Consider the following 24,206-nt stretch of genomic DNA (forward strand, 5'->3'; position numbering starts at 1 on the left):
AAATTTTCCAATACTAAATGTCATTGGAGTGAAGTGGATAAATGTACAGGGCTGAAGTGAATAAAAATACAGGGTGGACTCGATACAGTCTCGGATTTCTTTTCACTGTATATCACAAAAAAAATTCGTTTTTTATGCTTATATGTTTCGTTTCTTGAATATAAAAGAAGATTTTTATTTTTGATTTATCCCTTTGAAGTCAGAAAACACCTTTCTCACATGGAAATAATGAATTTATCCGGAATCTCTCAGGGGATGATAAACAATCATATTGGATGAAAAAATCCATCTACGCATATTTTCGAATTTCAACAATGAGAGAGTTATAGAACTTTTTTTTCTGTTTCGGACTTTGTTGCTTCAAATTCTACATTAAAAAGTACGCTACGTACGGAAGACGATTCTGTTGCTTCCATTTGAAAAATGAGAATTACCACTTAAACCACTTAAATTTCACTTTAACGTTGAAAGGTTACATTTTTGCTTGAACTAAGTCATATTTTCATTTTTGGAGTCGAGTAGAATTTTGTACTTCTGATACGGTTTGCAATTAAATGCTCCTCTAATTTAATCCAAACTTTGAAAAATCGTCTAGAATAAACGGTTGAACGTATCGATATGAAACGTTCACAAATGTTTAGGTAATACACTAGGCTACAAAAATTGCCTGCAAACATTAGAACTTACTGCTATATTTGCAGAATAACAGTGGATTTTGTAAAGCACTATAAAAATCCTGGTTTGGCACTTCTATGAAATCGATTCAAAAAATTCAAATAAATTTTTTTTCGTCAAAGTAACAAATTAATCTCATGCTGAATTTATTGGAGTTTTCAAAACTGCCGTTAGATTTACGATGCGATGTTTTTTATTGAATTATTCATCACCAAAGACAAAGACTTAAACTGAAATACCTCTGTGTGGGAAGGTCCTACAGGAACGTTCTTGGAATCGAATGAAAGCTGGTTGATAAGGTTAATTGGATTTACTATTGAGTTGGTTAGCAAAAAAACGTGTTAGTCCAGAATATTCTCAAAAAAAAAAACAAACAAAAATCGATTTTTCATTTATTCTTGATATTGACCTACACATCACAAGATAAAAATATATACGTAAAATGTTCTAATAACTGGAAGTTGTAACTTTAAAATGATGCGCACCCCATCGATATGCGTTGATTTTTCACGATGTTACAGTAGGTATGTCAAAAATCACTTAAAATTTCCGACTTTGCCCTCTGTTCCCCTAATTTTTCGGTCGAGTAAATAATCGAGTCCAACCTTTTCCTATCAATGAAAATGTGGCTAAAAAATGTTCTTTATCGAATGAGTATTATCTCAAACATGTGTATTGGGTCCTTTCTAATAACTTTTTTTCAATGTTCTTTAAATTAATTAATTTCCCCCATACAACTTGTACACATTTTGGCATATAACGTTTCTCAGACCCTTTTCCGATCAATGAAAATATGGTTGAAGATAGATAAAAATATTCTCTATCGAATGAGTACTATCTCAAAAATGTGTAATTGGGCCTTCAAATAACTTTTTTACATTTTCTTTAAAATAATTCCCTTCACTTATACAACTTGTACGCATTTTCTCAAATTATTTTTTCTCCCATATAACTCGTACACGTTTTGGCCTATAACTTTTCTCAGACCCTTTTCCGATCAATGAAAATGTGGCTAAAGATAGATAAAAATGTTCTTTATCGAATGAGTATTATCTCAAACATGTGTATTGGGTCCTTTCTAATAACTTTTTTTCAATGTTCTTTAAATTAATTAATTTCCCCCATACAACTTGTACACATTTTGGCATATAACGTTTCTCAGACCCTTTTCCGATCAATGAAAATATGGTTGAAGATAGATAAAAATATTCTCTATCGAATGAGTACTATCTCAAAAATGTGTAATTGGGCCTTCAAATAACTTTTTTACATTTTCTTTAAAATAATTCCCTTCACTTATACAACTTGTACGCATTTTCTCAAATTATTTTTTCTCCCATATAACTCGTACACGTTTTGGCCTATAACTTTTCTCAGACCCTTTTCCGATCAATGAAAATGTGGCTAAAGATAGATAAAAATGTTCTCTATCGAATGAATATTATCTCGAAAATGTGTATTGGGTCCTTTCTAATAACTTTTTTCAATGTTGTTTGAATTAATTAATTTCCCCCATACAACTTGGCCTATAACTTTCCTCAGACCCTTTTCAGATCAATGAAAGTAGGGGCCGGAAGATAGGTAAAATATTCCTCTATCGAATGAACATTGTTTCAAGAATGTGTTTTTGGGTGTTTCGAACAACTTTTTTTGATTTTCCGAAATTGGTACTCCTCAAATTATTCACTCATGTGCACGTTTTGATGTATAACTTCCTTCTGATACTTTGATGATGGGTTAAATCATGCTAGAAGGTAGATAACATATTTCTCTTTCGATTGAGTATATATCCAACGTTATTTATTCGATGAATGTTCAATTTATAATTATTAAAATAATTAATAACGAAAAACAAAATTATCGCATGTTGCATCCAACATATGACTTGTATGCGATTTTAGCCGCTGGATTTTGGCCGCTAACTTCACACAAGTTGTTGAGTGGTGGTGGTGTGGTGTTCAATACGTTTCTTTAATTTACACACTGCGGTTGCTTGGGAAGATAATGCGAGAGAAATTGAACATCATGTGAAACAAACATGTCACACTTTTAAACAAAGGGTACGAAAAAATAATGTTTGTATGCAAACATAAAACTGCGAGAGTAGGGAGAACATTGTTCGTCTCGTACTCAGTTTTCAATAACTGGCGGATAACTGACGAGGAAGATACAAGAATGGAGTCGCACTATCCATCATCCTAAACCTATCGCATTGTGAGTATTTAAATATCATTCAGTTATCATTACATTTTACCGGATCTAGATTTTTTTATACCGTCAATGTAATTTTAAGAAGTATCTTCTGTTCGTTGGAAGTGTAACACTGAAGTCTCAATATCAAAACTTAAATATTTCCTGCTTTGAACAAAAAACCTCTGCCCACCGAAACAATGCATTACTTTTCAACATATCACACCATGGTTTGCATAGTTTTGCTCTTTTTTTGTAAATATATATATTTTTTTGCTACCTTTCCTTGCTTCAATGGAATAGTTATGCTGTGTATCAAGTGTCTAGCCAAGAGCCAAGAGGACACAGGATACGGGACGTTCAGTGCATGGTCCATTGTCCCACAGGCCACCAAACCGCCGCTTTTTGGGTGCCGCCGTTCGTTTTCAGACACATTTTCATATATTGTCTGTTGCTCATGGTCAAACCTGGCTTGGTTGGCCTGTTTCCAGCATCGATGGCGAGTCATAAGGCAGTTCAGTATACAGTATCCCTGTGGAGGAAAGGGGTAAAAATATTTTCAGATTTTATCTGATCCGAGTTAGAGAAACTTTTGAAGCTGTGTAGAACAGTCCTTTAGGTGTAAAGTATGTGAGAATGTCTACAAAATGTTTCTGAATATTGAAATATTGAATTTTTAATTTTGTTGAGTCAATGGAAAAACAGAACAAAAACTCATCAAACCTAAAATTGTGACCTCAGTGACGATATCGGAGTTTTACATTTTTTTAATGATCCGATCTCAGAAACATCCAGTGCCTGCTTTTGATATTCCTATAAGGAACAATCGAAATTGAAAATTCAAGATAAATGGTTTAGTTATAAAATAATATCAACATCCGGACGCGAAATCAGAGTGCGGAGCAAACTCATTCGAGCACAACATAATCTCCATGTGACAGACATATGGTTCACATGTCAATTCGCAACAGCAATTTCAATCAAAATTATTCTCATTATAGCCCATAAAATTACCTAAGCTCAGCACAATATTGTAACATTATTGAAACATTCATCGTCATGCTCAAAATCTGCAATTTCCCTTTCTCGCTTTTTCTCCCTTAGATCCGAGAAAGAAGACCCGTAACATCAACACAACAGCCGGGAATGTAATAAAATAATCATCCACTCCGGGCAGGGGATTCGACAGACTATGTGAATGTGCTACGCGCTGGCCCCATAGGATTTGGCCATCGAAACTGGCTTCGCTTTCCTCGGAGCGCTGTTCGACGAGGTTTTTTATAGTGCAGAATACAGAAGGTGCCTGCAGGGCAGTAAAAGTACGAACGTAAAGTTTATCGGCCCACGCAGTGGCGGCGAGTGTTGGTGAGTGATTCTCGAGGGATTCAGAACCAGAGGGCTTATGTTTTTGGGTGCCGCAGACAGAGTCGTTGAGTCAATACGTCGGTAGCGTGTGAGAAAGCAAACAAGACAATAGAGAGGATACGCGCGCGGCACACCTGGAGCTTTCTCTGCACTATCATCGGTGGCGCACTATTGCGAGGAGCTGGACAATGTAAGTATGCGAAACAAAAATTAGCATTGGGAAATATTGATACGTCAGTTGACACAACATAAATCAATATTTAGATGAAGCCTATGTTATGGATACGATAATCTCTGTCGTGGGAAAATGACTTGCTCCTGAAGGGGAAGCAGAGAATCGTTATCACATGGTAGGAGGGATCTGTACGTACAAGTTTCATTGGAGCAGAAAATCATATCTTTATGGTGCTTTTCAACCCAACCCTCTCTTCGGAAGACAGCATGTTATGTTCGAAGCGGGAGGCAGACAACCAGCTGTTGTTGTTGTTGAGTAGGAGAGATGTTCGAGATATGCTAGCTTGGAATCGAGGCCATAAATCGATTTCGACGAACGAACATAAAAATGATGCCATCAAAAATGGTTTTTCTCGTTGATTTTACTGTTACTGAGAGAGAACATGCTTGATCGAAGTGATTTTGATAAAATTTTGTTGAAACATAATTTCAAATTGTTACAACTACAAGGGTTCAGAACAAGGTAAAATTTAAACGTGATGCACTGACCTGTTTTTCTATATTTCCTATAGAAAGTAGACACTTAATTAAGAAAGTTCAAAATTTCAGGACAGTAGCAGGTACCTGAGATATCGAGAAATGAAAATGAAAAACTGGAAAAAATGCCCTTTCTTTGAAAAACAGCGAATTCAAATTTTTTGTCATAATAACAGAATAATTTATAAGTATGTTTTATTTTTATAAACGTTATTGTTTAGTGTTAACCCGCCACCGAATCTCCTTGTCGGAGTTGTCGTAGTCTGAGTGGACCGGGATGATGCGCGTGTGGAGTAATAGGATACAGTTTATAGCTCATAGACGGGGACAGATCAAAAATTGAAGAATAGTCGTAAAAAGTAGGAGTATGAAATAAAAAAATTTTGAATTAAAGAAGAAAAGTGTCTATACAGATCATTGAATAGGAGACTATAGTAGAATCCCCGGAGCTCCCGTTTTGGGTATATACTAACAAATTCTTAAGAGTATTGCTGCGGCTATCTGCGACGTGTTTTACAGCGTTTTGAAAATTTGTGATACTTATAGGCAACACACAAAATCAAAAATATTTTCAACAATTGTCATGTATAATATTTGTTTTACCTTTTTTTTAAAACCATACAAATGAAGCATAATTTTATGCATAACTCAAGAACCAACCAAGCAAACGGAACCATATTTGGCGTGTGGAGGATTTAGGGGCCAGTTATTGTTTCTATGGTAGTTTGACAATCCTCCCCTCTCTCTGAAGGGGAGGAAGGCTGAATAACTCAAGAACTAATCAAGCAAGTGGGGCCAAATTTGGAATGTGAGGGTTTTTGGATACGATAATGTTTCTATGATGGTATGACACTCCCCCCTCCTCTGCAATGGGGTGGGGGTCCCATGAAAATATTACTCATATTTCAACCAAACATGACAATTGAAAATTTTCGGAAAATTCTGAAGGGAAATGGGAAAATTCGGAAAATTAAATTCCCATATGTTCTATTATTATATAGTGACAAGCGTTGCTAGTCCATTTAATGTTTGCGCCAACGAGATTGATTTTTGTTCGGATATTAATGGAAATGGATTTTAATGCGATAAAACGCACTCCTATATCTTCTTCTATCTATATAAATGAAAATAGATAGCCGAATGTGTTGATAAGAGTAAAACTCGAGGAAGGAATTATCCGATTAAGAGGCTAACTTAATTCTATCATATTTTCTGTATCAAACATTTATTCGGTGCGAGAACTTGTCAAACAAATGGAATCAAACTTAGCACATAGAGGTTTTAAGGATCGATAAACGTTCACATCTACCCCCTCTCTAAGGGCATGGGGGCTGCCACACAATTGAAACAGAAACTTCTGCACTCGAGAACTGATCAAGCAAAAGGAGCCAAATTTGGGATGTGAGGGTTTTTGGGTACGAGTAATGTTTCTATGATGGTATGACATCCCCTCCTCCTCTGGAAAGCAGAAGGGGTCCCATAAAAATAATTCACATATTCCAACCAAACATGACGATTGAAGATTTTCGGAAAACTTTGAAGAAAAATGGGAGAATTCGAGAATTAAATTTGCATGTGTTCCACAATAACGTTGTTGTTAGTCCATTTGATGTTTGCGGTAACGAAATTGATCTTCGTTCGAAAGTGGAAATGGATTTTAATGTGATAAAACGCACTCCTATATCGTCTTTTATCTATATAAGAAAAATGGATCGCCGAATTTTTTGATAAGAGAAAAACTGGAGAAAGGAATTGTGCGATTTAGGGCTCTCTTCGTTCTATTATATTTTCTGTATCAAATAATTATTCCATGTAACGGAGTAACATGTTATTTGCAAGTGGATGAAATATCTTGCACGAGAATTGCGTCTGAAAACAATCTGATATTATAATGTCGAGTTCTGGTAGAAGTATTGAAATTTTATAGTAAAAAATAATTTAAAGGGTATATTATAAGATCAATCAATGAACAATTCTGTATTGTATCAACCTTGTGGATAACATTTTAAATGCTTTAAATATAAATGATCCTCTTAAAAGCATAGTATTATGTTTGCTTCCGGTTGTGAGAACATTTTTGAAAGAAAAATGTGGCTTTTTAGCAGCGTTCATTTCCCTCGATGCCTAATTCAGCGCAAGAGGTCAAGGATTTGACCACTGTCATACAGTGGAATTGCAGAAGCATCATCCCTAAACTAGACCAATTTAAATTTTTAGTTCATAGTTCTAACTGTGATGTATTTTTTCTCTGTGAAACATGGCTTTGTTCAGCCGACGAGCTGAATTTTCACGATTTCAACATTATTCGCCTAGATCGTAACGACTCGTTTGGTGGCGTACTATTGGGGATCAAAAAACGTCACTCCTTCTATAGAGTCACTATCCCATCGATTACAGGCATTGAAGTTGTCGCTTGCCAGATACAAATCAATGGCAAAGAACTCTGCATTGCTTCGATATATATTCCTCCCAGGACTACGGTAGGCCGCCATCAGTTCTTTGATATTATCGAGGCATTGCCGGAGCCGCGGTTAATCTTAGGTGACTTCAACTCCCATGGAACAGCATGGGGTTCACTCTACGATGACAACCGTGCCACGTTGATTTATGATCTGTGCGACAACTTCAAATTGACAGTTTTGAATACTGGGGAAGCAACTAGAATAGCCAACCCTCCTGCACGGGCAAGCATGCTAGACATATCTCTCTGCTCTTCTTCATTATCCTTGGATTGCACATGGAAGGTAATCCAAGATCCCCACGGTAGTGATCACCTACCAATAATTTTATCGATCGCCAATGAATCAAAATCTAGTGAGTCAGTCGATATTGCGTATGACCTCACGAAGAATATTGACTGGAGAAAATTTGCAGAATTAATATCTGAAGCAATCATTTCGATGCATGAACTTCCTCCCCTTGAAGAGTATAATTTTATATCAAGTTTGATTTACGATAGCGCACTTCAAGCTCAAAAGAAACGTGTACCGGCTACCACTTTCCGACGTCGTCCTCCATCACTTTGGTGGGACAGGGAGTGTTCAAAGGTCTACCTTGAAAAATCATCCGCTTTCATAAAATTCAGGAAAACTGGATTAGTGGAATGGTTTCGAAAGTACCAAGCTCTAGAAGCCAAACTAAAAGGTCTGATTAAAGCAAAAAAGCGTGGATATTGGCGGAAATTCGTCAATGGTTTGTCAAGGGAGACCGCTATGAGTACTCTTTGGAATACGGCTAGGAGAATGCGTGGCTGGAACCATACCAATGAAAGTGAGGAATACTCTGACCGTTGGATTTTCAAATTTGCAAGGAAGGTTTGTCCCGATTCTATTCCTGCACAAAGCGTCGTACGCGATATTCCGCTCCAATGCGATTATGAGAATTTTTCGATGGTAGAATTCTCAATTGCCCTCCTCTCATGTAACAATTCAGCTCCGGGGTCGGACAAGATTAAATTCAACTTGTTGAAGAATCTTCCCGACTTGGCAAAACAGCGTTTGCTGAACTTGTTCAACAAGTTTCTGGAGCTGAATATTGTCCCGCATGACTGGAGACAAGTGAGAGTGATAGCCATACGAAAACCCAACAAGCCGGATTGCGATCATAACTCGTATAGGCCGATTGCAATGTTATCCTGTATTCGCAAATTGTTAGAGAAAATGATTCTACTTCGTTTGGACAAGTGGGTCGAAACGAACAATTTGCTGTCAAATACGCAGTTTGGCTTCCGCCGAGGTAAAGGGACGAATGATTGTCTCGCGCTGCTATCTTCTGAAATCCAAATCGCATTGCTCGCAAAGAACAAATGGCTTCCGTTTTTCTCGATATCAAAGGGGCATTTGATTCAGTTTCCATGGAAATTCTCTCAGAGAAGCTTCATAATCGTGGACTTTCACCAATTCTGAATAATTTCCTGTACAATTTACTGTCAGAAAAGCACATGAATTTCTCTCATGGCAACTCAAAATCTTCTCGTTACAGTTTTATGGGCCTACCGCAAGGCTACTGCCTAAGCCCCCTTTTGTACAGTTTTTACGTCAATGATATGGATGATTGTCTAACTAGAGACTGCACGCTGAGACAACTTGCAGACGATGGAGTTATTTCCATCACGGGTACTAATCCCGTCGCTCTGCAAAAGTCGTTGCAAGATACCCTGAACAATCTGTTCACGTGGGCCCTCAAGCTGGGTATCGAATTCTCTACGGAGAAAACTGAAATGGTCGTTTTTTCTAGGAAGCACGAACCCGCCCAATTCCAGCTTCACCTATCCGGCAAAACGATCCAACACTCTATGTTTTTCAAATACCTGGGTGTATATTTTGATTCTAAGTGTACCTGGGGGAGACACATTGCGTATTTGAAACAGAAATGCCAGCAAAGAATAAATTTTCTCCAAACAATAACCGGAACATGGTGGGGTGCCCATCCAGGAGACCTCATTCAGTTGTACAAAACAACGATATTGTCAGTGTTAGAATATGGCAGTTTTTGCTTCCGATCAGCTGCCAGGATTCATATTCTCAAGCTGGAGAGCATACAATATCGTTGCTTGCGTATAGCCATGGGGTGTTTGCATTCGACACATACGATGAGTCTCGAAGTTTTGGCAGGAGTACCCCCGCTTACTCTTCGGTTCACAGAATTATCCTACAGATTTCTCATCCGTTGCAAGATCATGAATCCATTGGTGATTGATAACTTCGAAAATCTACTACAACTGACTCCTCAGTCAAGTTTTTTGTCTTTATACCATGAGTACCTTACCCACGACGTGCACCCTTCACCAGGCATCTCCAACCAAGTTTGCTTCCCATACTTTTGCAATTCCTCTGTCATTTTTGATCTGTCCATGCGACAAAAAATCCATGGAATACCAGATCACCTACGCTCCAATGTTATTCCGTCGATATTTTCGGAAAAATATGGGAAAGTTAGATCTGATAAAATGTTCTTTACTGACGGTTCATACATAAACGGGTCCACTGGCTTCGGCATCTTCAATGAAAATTCCAGTGCCTCTTTCAAACTCAAAGATCCTTGTTCCGTGTATGTCGCAGAAATGGGTGCGATATACTATGCTCTAGGGATCATTGAAACACTGCCCATCGACCATTATTTTATTTTTTCAGACAGTCTCAGCTCAATAGAGGCAATCCGCTCAATGAAAGTTGATAAACGCTCATCTTATTTCCTAACAAGAATAAGACATCTATTGAGTGTTTTGGTCGAAAAATTATTCAAGATTACCTTAGCATGGGTTCCCTCTCATTGCTCGATTCCGGGGAATGAGAAAGCGGACTCGCTAGCTAAGGTGGGCGCTTCAGAAGGCACACTTTTTGAAAGGCAAATTGCCTATAATGAATTTTTTCACATTCCTCGTCAGGACACACTCGTTAGTTGGCAGCGCATGTGGAGTGAAGATGAGTTCGGTCGTTGGTTACACACGATTATCCCTAAGGTCTCGACGAGTGCATGGTTCAAGGGATTGAATGTAGGTCGTGATTTCATTCGCGTGATATCTCGGCTTATGTCCAATCACTACAACCTAAACGCGCATCTCTATCGCATTGGGCTCGCAGCAAACAATCTTTGTGATTGTGGCGATGGCTACCACGACATCGAGCATATTGTCTGGTCGTGTATCCGGTTCCATACTGCTCGCTCTCAGCTCTCTAGAGCACTGAGAGCACAAGGCAGACAATCGGAGATCCCCGTCCGGGATATCTTAGGTAGCCGGGATCCTGATCTTCTGCTTCATCTATACCTGTTCCTCAGAAACGCCGATGTCAACGTTTAATGATGTTTCCTTCGTTGTGTCCCCGTTTCATATCCCTCCTATCCAATCGATAAACTTTTACTTAGCCGCGGCAATACATACACACACTCTTTACAGATACACGGGCCAAAGGTTGTGCAGTCCACTGATGATTCAACAAAAGCCAAAGATTGTACCGCTCATGACAACTCTACACGAGCTGATGATTGCGCCGGCTAGTGACCATTCTATCCTGGATTCCTCGAGAAGACGCACCACGCTAGATATGGGGTACAGACTAGGGGGGCGTTGCTGATTAATGGTCAGCTGCATCCCAATAGGAAGTATCCCGTGTCGGGCACACGTACAGAGCATCGAAGACTGCAACATACCAATTATGAGAACACTTGTAATACTAACCTCGAGCCAACCGCGAGTAATCGGTTACATATTATTAACATAGTTGTAAGACAAAAATTGTCAAAATATTGGACTCCCGGCCCCGTCAGGCTAACGCCACATGTGCCTTAATAAAAAATATATTTGGGGAAAAAAAAAAATGAACAATTCTGCGATTGGACCCATGAACGTGTGCTTAGTAAGAAAATGTGGATGTGATAACGAAAAAAAGATTTTGGCCGGGTCAGCTAGTAATTTTATAAAAATACTAGCTGAATTCTCCAAACATTGATTGAGGATCAATTCCCCCTTCCTTCATGGGCTGCACCTCCTTCCCTCTTTCAATACTTTAGCATTAACTTTACCAGTCACTGCAATTTTGAGGAGATTCGAAGAACTTTAGAAAAACTTTTTTTTGTTTTAGAATCGCTGGATGTTTATATATATATATATATATATAGATATGTATATATATATATATATATATATATATATATATATATATATATATATATATATATATATATATATATATATATATATATATATATATATATATATATATATATATATATATATATATATATATATATATATTGAAATACATTCCACAATTTCTCTGGAACGCCTTGACCGATATTCACCAACCTTGACATACATGTTCCTTACACATTAGAGCTGATCAAAAGCGTATTAGAAATGGGAAGGCAACCATTAAAGGGAGAGAGGCTAAATTCGGAACATATCCATGTACAGGGTTTTCCAACTTTAAATTCCGAAAGTAAATTGAAATAAAACACACTTAGAATTCGAATTTCGATGGAACTTTTATTTCAAATTAAAGTTTGGTTTATGCCATTATGTGTGAAATACAACATCATTTAAATGTCCACCTAGGGCTTCCTCGCTCACCTTGATCCGGAACAGGTAATTTTTGATGACTTTTCGGCACATATGGGGCGGTATCTCGGTCATAACTTCACGAATGTTGTCTTTCAAATGTTCAAGAGTTTGCGGAGAGTTGGCATAGACACGGTCTTTCGCATAACCCCACAAAAAAAGTCTAGCTTGTTCAAATCGCATGATCTGAACGGCCAATTGGCATCACCAAAACGCGAAATTATGCGTCCCTCAAATTTTGTTCGCAATATGGCCATGTTCGATCGTGTTGGGTGGCACGTGGCGCCGTCCTGCTGAAACCACATGTCATCCGTATCCATATCTTCAATTTGTGGCAAAAAAAATCGGTTAACATGCGGCCATAGCGCTCACCATTCACAGTTACCGTCTCGCCGTCCTCATTTTCAAAGAAATACGGCCCGATGACTCCACCAAACCATAATGCGCACCAAACAGTGACTTTTGGCGGATACAATGGCCTCTCAACAATCACATGTTTAATTTTTCTGAGCCCCATATACGGAAATTTTGGGTGTTCACATAGCCACCGAGCTCGAAATGTGCCTCATCACTGAAGAAAATTTGATGCGAAAATTCAGCATTTTGCTGCTGTTGTTCGTTCACCCAATCGACGTATGCCCGACGCATTCCATGGTCACCACGCTCTAATTTTTGTACCAGTTGGACTTTATATGAATGTAGGTGCAAGTCTAAATGAAAAATTCGCCACAATGATGTGTTTGACAAGCCCAATTGCTGAGCACGCCGTGGAATCGAAACATTCGGGTCATCCTCCACACTGGCAGCAACAGCAGCAATATTTTCGGCCGAACGCACATTACGATGATGCACAGGTTTCACAATATCCGCTACGGATCCAGTTTGTTCGAATTTACGCACTACATTAGCGATTGTGTGCTCTGTAGGCCGTCCATGACGACCAAAATCCGTCCGTAATGCTCGAAAAACATTTGCCGGTTCTTCATCATTTTTATAGTATAATTTAACAAAATTAACACGTTGTGCGATCCATATTGTAAAATGGCAGACATTCAACTAACGATATGACGCTTTGGTTGACAGCTATGTCAAACGGTTGTCAGCACAGGGCTGTATACTTTCGGAAGCCCGAAATGGAAAACCCTGTATAATTTCCTCTTTTTACATTAAAAATATACGTTTCTATCAAAATTTGACCGTAATATAGTTACGAATGATCTTAAGCAACTTGTTTCGACAATAAAAAGTAGAAAAAATACCATAAGTGTTGAAAGAATTATGAAAATATTTTTGTCTGCTTGCTTGTATGCCCCCTAGTGTGACCGTGGCCCAAGATATATTTTAATGATCACTTAGACGACTGTTCGTTTATTATTCTACTTTATTCAACCACAAATAGGTAATGTTCATGTATGAAATTACAGGTAAACCTGTTTTTGTGTGAGGGATAGGCACCGCATTAAAAAAAAATTTGGTTTATAGAGATCGCTTAAAGCAAGAGAAACCCTCAAGAAAATATCTCAAATCCTGATGATTGCGATTTAGATCACCGTTCGATTTCCTTTTGTTTTCCTGCTGTGTGTTGAAACATGTTTCCTCTGTGGTTTTTGCTGCTTGTCGAAACTGAGTGCAATTGGATGTTATTATTCATATGCATTTCAGATAAACGGTTGGTTTCAATATGTATTTTCCTTCAAATCTCGATATAGGTTTGTATTGTTGCTTTCGACAGCTTCATGAATAACGAAACAAATAATGAGAAAAATTCTCATAAAATGCTCCCAATAAAATTTTAATGATTTCCGTAAAACTAATATGCATATCTACGCAACCTGAAATCGTATAAAATTACACTGATTATACCCTTTCGAAAAGGTAGGTAAAGTGAATGTTTAAAAATTTATTGAATATTATGTATTATTGTTATAAATATTTCATGCTCGTATAAGTATACGGCCGGTTTTTGTGCGATTAAATTATTAAATCAGCACTGCAATCGCATACTAATAGCTCAAAAAAAAATCGCTCGTTCAAAATAAAGGTTTCACTTTATTATTAAATAAGTGTAAAATGATTAACATCACAGAGTGTGGAACTTAGAATCACGGTTAAAAAATTATATCGCGCACAATAATAAAGTTTATTTTCAAATTTCTAGTCCACTTTATTTTTATTTTATTGTTTTACCGTGTAAGGAACTTTTATTTGTGGTATTATAGTGATTTTGAACCTATTGTCTGGCTCATGTAACACGGCTCAAAAATGAACTTATTTGATATTCCAGTAGTTTTTCAGTATCTCTTCCAAAAATTACATCTTCAATCTTCATACGTGAGCATTAATTTAATTCTTTTGTCGAATCGGTCGTCGAAAATTACTCAGACCTATGAATCGAAAGCATATGCTTCTATCTAAAATGAAGATAATTGACCCGTCATTCTGGAAAGGCTCATCATTAACATAGCACACATCATAAAAATAGCACTTTATGTTTATATACTGAAAAATGCTGACAGCACAGTTCATTTTACGATTTCTTCTTAATTCCAAAAATTTACCATCAAAACGACAGCGCGCCAAATACCGATAATAAACCGTACCATCTCGTTCGGTCTTTGATTTACGAGCCATCGAGAGGCTTTGTCGCTTCCAGACTGTTTCTGCATCACCACAAACGGAAGACGGTTTATACAACCGAAAATAATAGCAAACATATCGCGAAGAAATCTATTGCATTCGATCATCGATGGAGGGTCTGTGCGGTTGGCCCCCATAAATCATCCGTTCGTGTCGTTCCGAACCAGCTAATGTGCCACCCGACCGAGCAGCTAAAAGCAGAAACCCGATACAATCGATGGAGTACTTTTGAACAAAAAAAAAAAAAAGCAAACCAATTGTGTTCTCTTTGTTTACGCCACCGGTCGATCTTCATTAGGAATTCCAATATAAAAAGGATTTAGCAAATAGCGCCACCATTGATTTTCGCCACAAAACGATTGCCGTTGGCGGTGAAATATGTGGCGGAGGAGATTTCCGTTTAAATTTACTCCTTTGGTGGCTCTTAAAATAGATTCATTGTAACAAAACGAGTCAGTAAAAATGGTCTCAATCTGGCCCGAAATCCACATTTCGGGTAAATAAAATCTCACAGCCAACAGCAGAGAGGCGAAGCATTTATGCAATCGACAAGCCCAAACATCTCCATCCGAGCGTCTGTTTCGATTTAGCCGTGATTTATTATTTATGTCGCCTTTTTCACGCGTTCCTTCCACCAGCTTCCCCCAACATCGTGTAGTACAGGAAAGGGGAATCAATATCCCCGCCTGCCATGGAACCCAAACGTATTCTGGAGGGAAAATTGCTCTGGAGGAAAAGCGAGGTCGGAACGGGTTCGGCGATTCGGGACGTGACTTAAGCTGGCCGAGCAGCAGCATGCATAATGTAAATAAATGAAATAGCGATGGTCGTTTCTCTGATTTTCCACGAAATTGCTCCGGGGAGTTATTCACCGGAAGGGTAAGTCGTTAAATTGATTTTAACCATAAATATGCAGGCGACCGGTAATGATAAAAGGGTATGATGGAGTACTCTCCCGAACGAGACCTGTCGTTGGAACCCCATTAATTACATATAGTGTTTTTTCATTTATTGTATCTGGCTTAAGAAATTTTAACAAAGCTGACTTGAAAATGCTTAAATTTTAGATTTATGTTTTTTTTTAAATTATATTGTTGGAAATGCAGAAATTTTCATAACATAAATCTCTGACATCTTGAAAACAGCAACAGAATCCGTTACCCACTAGGTAGAATATAACAATATATTTCGGATTCATGTCGCGTTCCGAATGGAACTAGCATTTCCTTGGCGGTAAACATCTTGACCAGAGGGAGCAATGATGACGGGCAAGTACTATGAAAATGAAGCAGCATTCCAATTCCACTCACTCAACACTACAGTCAAGCAGTCCTACTCCAATGGGGAACGTTGATGCACGTTTGATGAGCGTTGAAAGCTCTTCTGGATTATAAATACCTTTCACCTTACATCCTTGCTTCCCATCATTGGCAGAAGGATAACCGATAGGATCCGTGCTGTCGATTGCGCCACGCCATACGCTGCACTACTCGATACGGAGAACTGATTCCTGCTTTCACCGCCTTTTTCCACCGGTAGGATGGATGGACCCCGGGGGAGTTAGTACATGTGCTGCCCTTCGGAGGTTACCACGAAGCGTGCAGCGAAAGTCAATGTTGGTGTGCTTTGATTCGTGATAGTGGTGGTGATGCTGGCACATAAAATAGTAACACTATCATTTTCCTGCAAGCTCAACATTTTTTTCTTCCACATTCGCATTCGCTTCCAGTCGAAACGCTCCTAGGGATGGTGAATGGTGTCGAAGCGAAATAGACTGATAACGCCCGCGCCGCACTTTGCTTCGGTTTGGGGAATTCGAGAAAAAAGGATCTAACTCAAGATTGATATCGGTTGTATGGGGGATTAGGGTGTTTTGACAAATTTGGAAGTTGGGAAGAAGGCCCCCAGTAACGATATCTACCGAAAATCCTATGAGTGCAGTTCTCTGTTCAAAATTGCCAACAAATAGTGAGTGAACTGTAGTAATTCATGGCAGTAAAATTATGGCGGAAACTGGTTTAACGTCCCTATGAGCTCGATATGGTGGAAGTAAGGTTTGTTTATCCAGATTTTGAGAAAAATAATACTGCCTTTTTTCCCATTCTGTTGTTGGGAAATTAGGACACATTTTGTAATGGAATATATGAGACCGTTGTTCTAAATTAAGATAGTTTTCAGTTTCATGGAACATTTGGCTTAGAATGATAAAATTTATTAAATCCGATAAATAAATCGTTTGCTTTGTTCCCCAGTTTTTTTTTTATCCCATTTATTTATTTAAGGCTCATTAGCATTTTAGCTGTAACAGAGCCGAATTTTAATCGTGTACATGTCACAATGGTTATCATTTATCTATAATTAGCACATTACACAGTTGTCATTCGCCAGTATTCCTTCTATACTATTACATATAGTACATTCACACAGTAGCCATTTAGGCGTAAGAATATTCTTTCTGTTCTTCCATTATCCAGTTGGACCACCGGATAGCGCAGACAGTTGAATGATCATTGTTGAGTTATTTATAGAACAGCAGCCCGATGTGTCTTGCAAAGCAGAGCAGTTGTATGGATGAATCGATCTTATTTCGACCGTGGATCGATCTCCATCGCTGATGATTGTTGCGTGGACGTAGCTATTCTATAACAACACAAAGATGGTCAATGAGGGTCCTGAGTTTTGAACTCACGATCGATCGCTTACTAAGCGAACGCGCAACCAATGTGGCTACGGAGACCCCCTTGTTCCCCAGTTGTTGGCACGGTTTTTTATAGCAAAGCATTTATGTATAGCATAGCTTAACACTATTCAATGTACGGATATGTCATTAATGATATATTTCCCGTTTCTTTTATTTTACATTTCTAGAAAGAACTTATCACAATACATTGTGTTCAAAAATTGAATATCCGTGAATGAGTAGGGGAAGTGGGGGCATAGTGGTCACCATATATGCCTCATTTCCAGCGTCCACATACCGCTACAATTCCCGTTTTTCTTAGAATATTATAGTTCAACTCATTATTGTTCAAGATAGCATACGGCTTTTACTATAAAAATTCAAAATAGTACATTTTTCATCATTAGAAAAAAAGGTGAAAAATCGATCTTTTTTTTTGGCTTGGAGGTGAAGTGGTCACCTAGTAGGGGCAAAGTGGTCACTCGCACATATCGAGCTAAATGTGATAGATTTATGCGTTTTTTTCGTCAAAATTTGTTCAAATCATATTCGATATAGTAGATACATGTATGAAATCAGCTTGGTCTATTCACCTAGAGTCTCAATTTAAATTTTCTGATGCATACAAAAACGTTGTAAGAAATACATAACGTTCCGCAAAATGACGCTTGGTTTAGTTGGAGTGGCATATTTTTCCAGGGTCAAAACCACAAAAGGGACCTCTTCAAGAGCAGAATGTGATGAGGTATATTAGCTTTAGTAAACAGAACATTGTAAGTCGTTATGCACAAAAGTCGTTATTTCACAAAAAAAATGTTTTTTTTTTGCTCTTGGTCGTTTTTCAGGTTGAAAAATAGATTGCTGTCAAAAATTTTTTTTTTCACATAACTGCTAATCTCCACGTGTAATGCAATTTGAAGCCATTTGGTACCAACAATTTTTTTTTAAACTTCAATTTCCGCGGATTTTTTGGTTTAAACAAATATTTTAACGTCTTCGACACCAGTAAATGAAGTCCGAATATTTTTCATAGGGTATATTATCGTGCAAATCAACATTTTGTAGCAAGTTCCGGATGAAAAACCGAGATAACTATTTTTATTGGCACACTAAACCATACTTTCCGTTTTGTATTCCAATAAAAAAAGTCTCAGAGTGACATCCCAGTTTTTGACAAAAAAAATTTTTTTCGAGATCTCGACGTTTCATGCAATTTAAAGACATTTGGCATCAATTTTTTTTTCGTTGTTCAAAAAACTCAAACTTTGTCCGCTTTGCGCCATTCTCCCTTAAGTCCGATTGCGCTGAAATTTAGCATAGGGTGTTTTTTCGAGGTGGTGAACATTTTATATAGGGTAAATTTTTGAAATTTTAGGGTCGAATTTTTCCCATACATTATTACAATACATTATACAATTGGAACCTTAGTATGCATCGATAAAAACTACATAAGTGTTCACTAGTTCAACTCTCAAGAGAAGAGAGTCAAATCAAGTCAAGCATATCGACATTCATCCTCTGAAGTTAGATAGTAAAAAATATACAAATGAAGTTAAAAATTGTAACGAGACAAACAAACCAATAGACTATATGCCAAGTTTAAAAAAAGTTATCAAGTTGACGTTTATTTATTTTTTATGTCTATGACCAATGCACAATGGTCCAGGAAGCGCATTTAAGTGGATATTTGCATCTAGAGCTCGACAGTTATTCGCTAGACTGTCTTCTACAAAGTTGTTACCTACATATGATAGAGCGCACATGTCCAGAATTTTCGATGAAATAAAAAAAATCTAACTTTCTTATCTTTATAGATAGAGGTAAACAAAGTTCGACAATATTGAAGCCCTAGTTATTTAAAGCAACTTTGTAGAACAATTTTTTTTCTATAAAAATAACTGATATACCGCTTTGTTTAAAGTTTCGTTAGGATCACCATGAAAAAAAAACCTTTTTTTCTAATTTAAAATTCTATATACAGACTGTCTTCAAAGAACTTTTAGAACATACTAAGATAAACATTTTGCGATGCAAAACTTTGCAATGTCTCAACTCTACTCTAAGCTGTTGATATTTCTTCAACAAAAATAACCCCTTTCGCTTTCTATCTAAGTTGCTTTAGGGTGACCATGAAAAAATGTTTTTTTTGCACTAACTGTAATGTTTCACATTCTACATAAAAATTATCTTCCGACGACTTATCAAGCATATCAATACAAACCTTTTGCGATGCGGAACTTGTTAATATCTTTTTTTTTTATCCCAATTATTTATTTATCAGACTCATTCGCATTTTATCTGTAACAGAGCCGGGTTTTTATCGTGTACATGTACATATGTTTATGTTTCTATAAATTGTAAATTACACAGTAGAAGTAGTAGCCATTTAGGCGTAAGGGTATTCTATCTGTTCTTCCATTGTTCAGCAGACCGGACAGCGGAGACAGTTGATATTGATCATTGTTGGGTTATTTATAGAACAGCAGCCCGATGTTTCTTGCAGAGCAGAGCAGTTGTACGGATGAATCGATCTTTGTTCCACCGTGGATCGATCTTCATAGCTGATGATGGTTGCGTGGACGTAGTTATTCTATAACAACACAAAGATGGTCGATTGAGGGCCCTGAGTTTGAACTCACGATCGATCGCTTAGTAAGCGAACGCGTAAGCCAAGTGACCCCTCATTGTTAATATCTTAATCCTACTCATAGTAATAACATAACATAGTAGGTTTTTCATCTAAAAACTCATGATTTCAATTTTAGTTTACTCAAATACTAAATCATAGTTTTGAAAATCTCACATTATGTAGAGTCAAATATGCTCTTTCAAATGCCGCCAAAAAACATTTTTTTATGATTAACCCAGAAAGAACGACAAACGAATGAAGAGGGAGTATTTTTGAAGAAAAAATATACACTCGACAAAAAATTGGAGGAACAGAGTGCAAAGTCGGAAAATTTAAGCGATTTTTGACATGCTTTAACTTCGTGAAAAATCAACGCATATCGATGGGATGTACATCATTTTAAAGCTACAACTTTCAGGTATTATAATATTACATATTTTTATCTGGGTGTGTGTAGGTGTAGTGGACAACAATGCCGGGAAGAAATAGAAAAAAATCGATCAGGCAGTTACTACCATGTTACTGGTTTTGGATCAATGCGACCTACACCAAGAATAAAACGTAGTGACAATCAGTGGGAGATTACAAAACCACAAGTAGTATAATAAAAATTCTAGACGGCGTGGACCATGCAGATCAAATGAGATCTACCCAGTAAACCTGTTTTTATTAATATCACAATTTACAACAACAATTTACCCAAAATGTTGCATGGAACGGATGTATCAAATACGCCACTATGACATTTCCTGTTAATTAAACTGATATTGCAGATTTGCCGATTGCTCGCGTAGCTCAGGGCAATTCTTGACTATCTACCTTGAGAGAACCCATTTTCGAGCCTCGCTGCCGCTGTCGTCTGGTTACAGGATGAATGATGAACCGTGTCCGAATTATGCGCATTAGGGTGCCAATGAAAATGGTCATCTCGGATTTCAAAAAGTTACCCCATACAAAATATTCACCACCTCGCAAAATATTAGCTCAATCGGACTTAAGGCAGTATTCTAGAAATTTGAAAAAAAAAAAATCAAAAAATTTTGCCTTCATATTTCTATAGTTTAGGCATTCAAGAATACACTATAGAAAAGAGTTATCGAAAATCCTATTATTTACAGAGTTAGAGCCATTTTAGTGAAGCGGTATCTAACCTGATACGGCCATAACAATACGCGTTTTTCTCGAAACTAGTATTTTAAAACTGGCGTACACGATATCTCAAGTTCTACTGAACCGATTCACGTCCAATTTATATGAATACAATCCGCAAACATCTTTCTATCGCATGAATCTCTAAAAAATAATAATTTTTAAATTTTACTATTTTCCAAAAATCGGGAAACGTAAGAAAAAACGTTTTAAACCGCATTTTGTTTTTCAAACGGTCGCCATTTTGTCAAAAGACATGTTTTCGACTTGTTCATGCGATAGCGGCATCTTTACTGATTCAGAATCTGATTGATTTTTTGTTTCAGATAACCAGAAGGGCTGGAATCGGGTACGCCATGGTACAAATTTTTTTTGAACCCTCTCACTTCATCAGCTCTTAACTATTCTAGTTATAAATATTTTTTCTTCGTTAAAATTTTGTTTTATTGTTAAAAGATAGATGAACAAATAATGATGTAATGGAAAGTAAAAATATTTTTTGATTTATTTTATACGGAGCTAGAAAAAACGTTCGAAATTCGTGTCTCTACACTAGAATACCCCCTTAAGGAAGAGTGGCGCAAAGCGGTCAAAGTTTGAGTTTTTTTAAATCGATAAATCACCCAAGGGGGAGTGAAGGAAATCGGGGGTTTAAAAAATAAATTGGTGCTAAATGTGTTATAATTGTCTTATATTTTGAAATTGGACATTTTTCTCGATTGATTTTCGTTTTTCAATTCGTACCTCCAATATGTTCCCGAATGACGTAATCCTGCGTCAAAAGAAAGTGACAAAACTTTGAAATAAAAATCAAGCATACTTAACATACATACTAAAATGACGGGATAAAATTTAGAACCAGTTTCTCGTTTCGGCTGTTTCGAGTGTTGCTTCGACCGATTTTTGAAGAAAATTGATTGTTTCTCGGTGGTATTTTGTGTTTCTTGGATTCTGGCAAGTATTTAAACCTTGTGAACAAAAAGTATGCAAGGTTTTAAACCTCGAATTCTAGTTGCAGTTAACGAAATATGGGTCGCGCGCATAATTGCACGGAAACACAGCGGATGGTCATCCGCGAAATGTCCAAGCCAGGCAACAGCCAACGCGAAATTGCAGAGTGAGAGTTGGAACGATCCAAAACCTTCCGCAAAGGATTGCTCTGCCATAAAGCGAGCTTCCAAGAAATATTCCTTAAAGGCCTCGAAAAAGATCCGGGACGATGTTAGCTTGTTTGGATCGGTCCGGAGAAGGAAAAGCAGTGGCGAAATATACCATAGTCGGATGAGACGAAGGTAAACCGGATCTGAATCCTATAGAGAACCTATGGGAGATCGTGAAATGATCAGTGCACACGGTCAAGTCGAAGAATAAGCAGCAACTGTGAAATTTCACAGCTTGTTGATACGCCATTCGGGTCGCCCCGTGTCAGAAGCTGGTGGAATCCATGCCGAACCGGGTGCATGAGATGATGCGCCATTTTAGTTGTTGAGTATGCTTAAAACGGATTTTTTAATGAGTGATTATTGTTTTAACTACAAACGTTATAAATTTCGTCGAACAATGCAAACAAATTAATATAAATGGATTGAAGCACTGGATTGGATTATTTTTTCTCAAAGTTTTTCTGTATTTCGTTTGTTTTGCATCGTATCTTCGGTTTGTAATCCCTGGACCATAAAACTGTCCTTCAACGCTTAAAGGGTGATCTTCCTGACGTTTTTTTTTTGTTGGCAAATTGAACTTCAAGCTTCTCTAACTGCTTCTGATATCCACATCTCTGCTCGTTCGATTCGTTCCTAATCCGATTTTTCGCAGAAATTGTTGCACACCGGTCCAACTTCAAGCTTAAGTTCTTTCATTGTCTCCTAAACGTCTTGTAGACCATCATTGAAGTTTCAGGTTTCTATATTCGCTGCAATTTCCAAAACTTTTGACTTTTGGTTGCGTGCATCAATTTTGCAAATCTACTGCTTTGGTCGCGATAGAAGGCGAATCATTTTGTGAGTCTTTGATCAATCTAGATGTATCCATCCATTATATTGCCATTATTATTACACATTGCGTAAAACCTAGTGTTGAGCTTTTATTTACATCATCGCAGCTATAGCATATTCCAGCAGAATCTACTAAATCTGCTCGCATCTCTTATTGACCGCTTCAGAAACGTTAATACAAAGTCTCTTTATTCCAAACTACAACAAAATCATTCATTCTCTCTTCACATTCTTTGTTCGACAACTTGAATTACAACTATTTGGTAGCACTGACAAGGGTCGATGAATGAATGCTTGTAATTAGGGACACTAACGATTCGAAAGCAATTGGAAGCCAATTTGAACAAATTGTCAAATCAACTCAAAACATTAACATGTATTGACACACTTAGAATTCGAATTTCGATGAAACTTTTATTTCAAATTAAAGTTTGGTTTATGCCATTATGTGTGATATAAAACATCATTCAAATGTCCACCTAGGGCTTCCTCGCACACCTTGATCCGGAACAGGTAATTTTCGATGACTTTTCGGCACATATGGGGCGTTATCTCGGTCATAACTTCACGAATGTTGTCTTTCAATTTTTCTCCGCAAAAGAGTTTGCGGAGAGTTGGCATAGACACAGTCTTTCGCATAACCCCACAAAAAAAAGTCTAGCTTGTTCAAATCGCATGATCTGAACGGCCAATTGGCATCACCAAAACGCGAAATTATGCGTCCCTCAAATATCGTTCGCAATATGGCCATGTTCGGTCGTGTTGGGTGGCACGTGGCGCCGTCCTGCTGAAACCACATGTCATCCGTATCCATATCTTCAATTTGTGGCAAAAAAAATCGATTAACATGCGGCCATAGCGCTCACCATTCACAGTTACCGTCTCGCCGTCCTCATTTTCAAAGAAATACGGCCCGATGACTCCACCAGACCATAATGCGCACCAAACAGTGACTTTTGGCGGATACAATGGCCTCTCAACAATCACATGTTTAATTTTTCTGAGCCCCATATACGGAAATTTTGGGTGTTCACATAGCCACGGAGCTCGAAATGTGCCTCATCGCTGAAGAAAATTTGATGCGAAAATTCAGCATTTTGCTGCTGTTGTTCGTTCACC

At 37.6% G+C, this 24,206-nt stretch overlaps 1 protein-coding gene across 1 annotated transcript in view; it reads left to right on the forward strand.

Moving 5' to 3' along the window:
* The window catches only part of LOC129769628 (5-hydroxytryptamine receptor 1A), a 220,886-nt gene that overhangs the window by 80,153 nt on the left and 116,527 nt on the right, over positions 1 to 24,206 (forward strand). The window contains exon 2 of the mRNA XM_055772008.1: positions 3,970 to 4,420. The gene's annotated coding sequence lies outside the window, so the exon portion shown is untranslated. The remainder of the gene's footprint in view (positions 1 to 3,969; positions 4,421 to 24,206) is intronic.

Source organism: Toxorhynchites rutilus, chromosome 2 (genome assembly GCF_029784135.1).
Source record: "Toxorhynchites rutilus septentrionalis strain SRP chromosome 2, ASM2978413v1, whole genome shotgun sequence".
Lineage (NCBI taxonomy): Eukaryota > Metazoa > Arthropoda > Insecta > Diptera > Culicidae > Toxorhynchites > Toxorhynchites rutilus.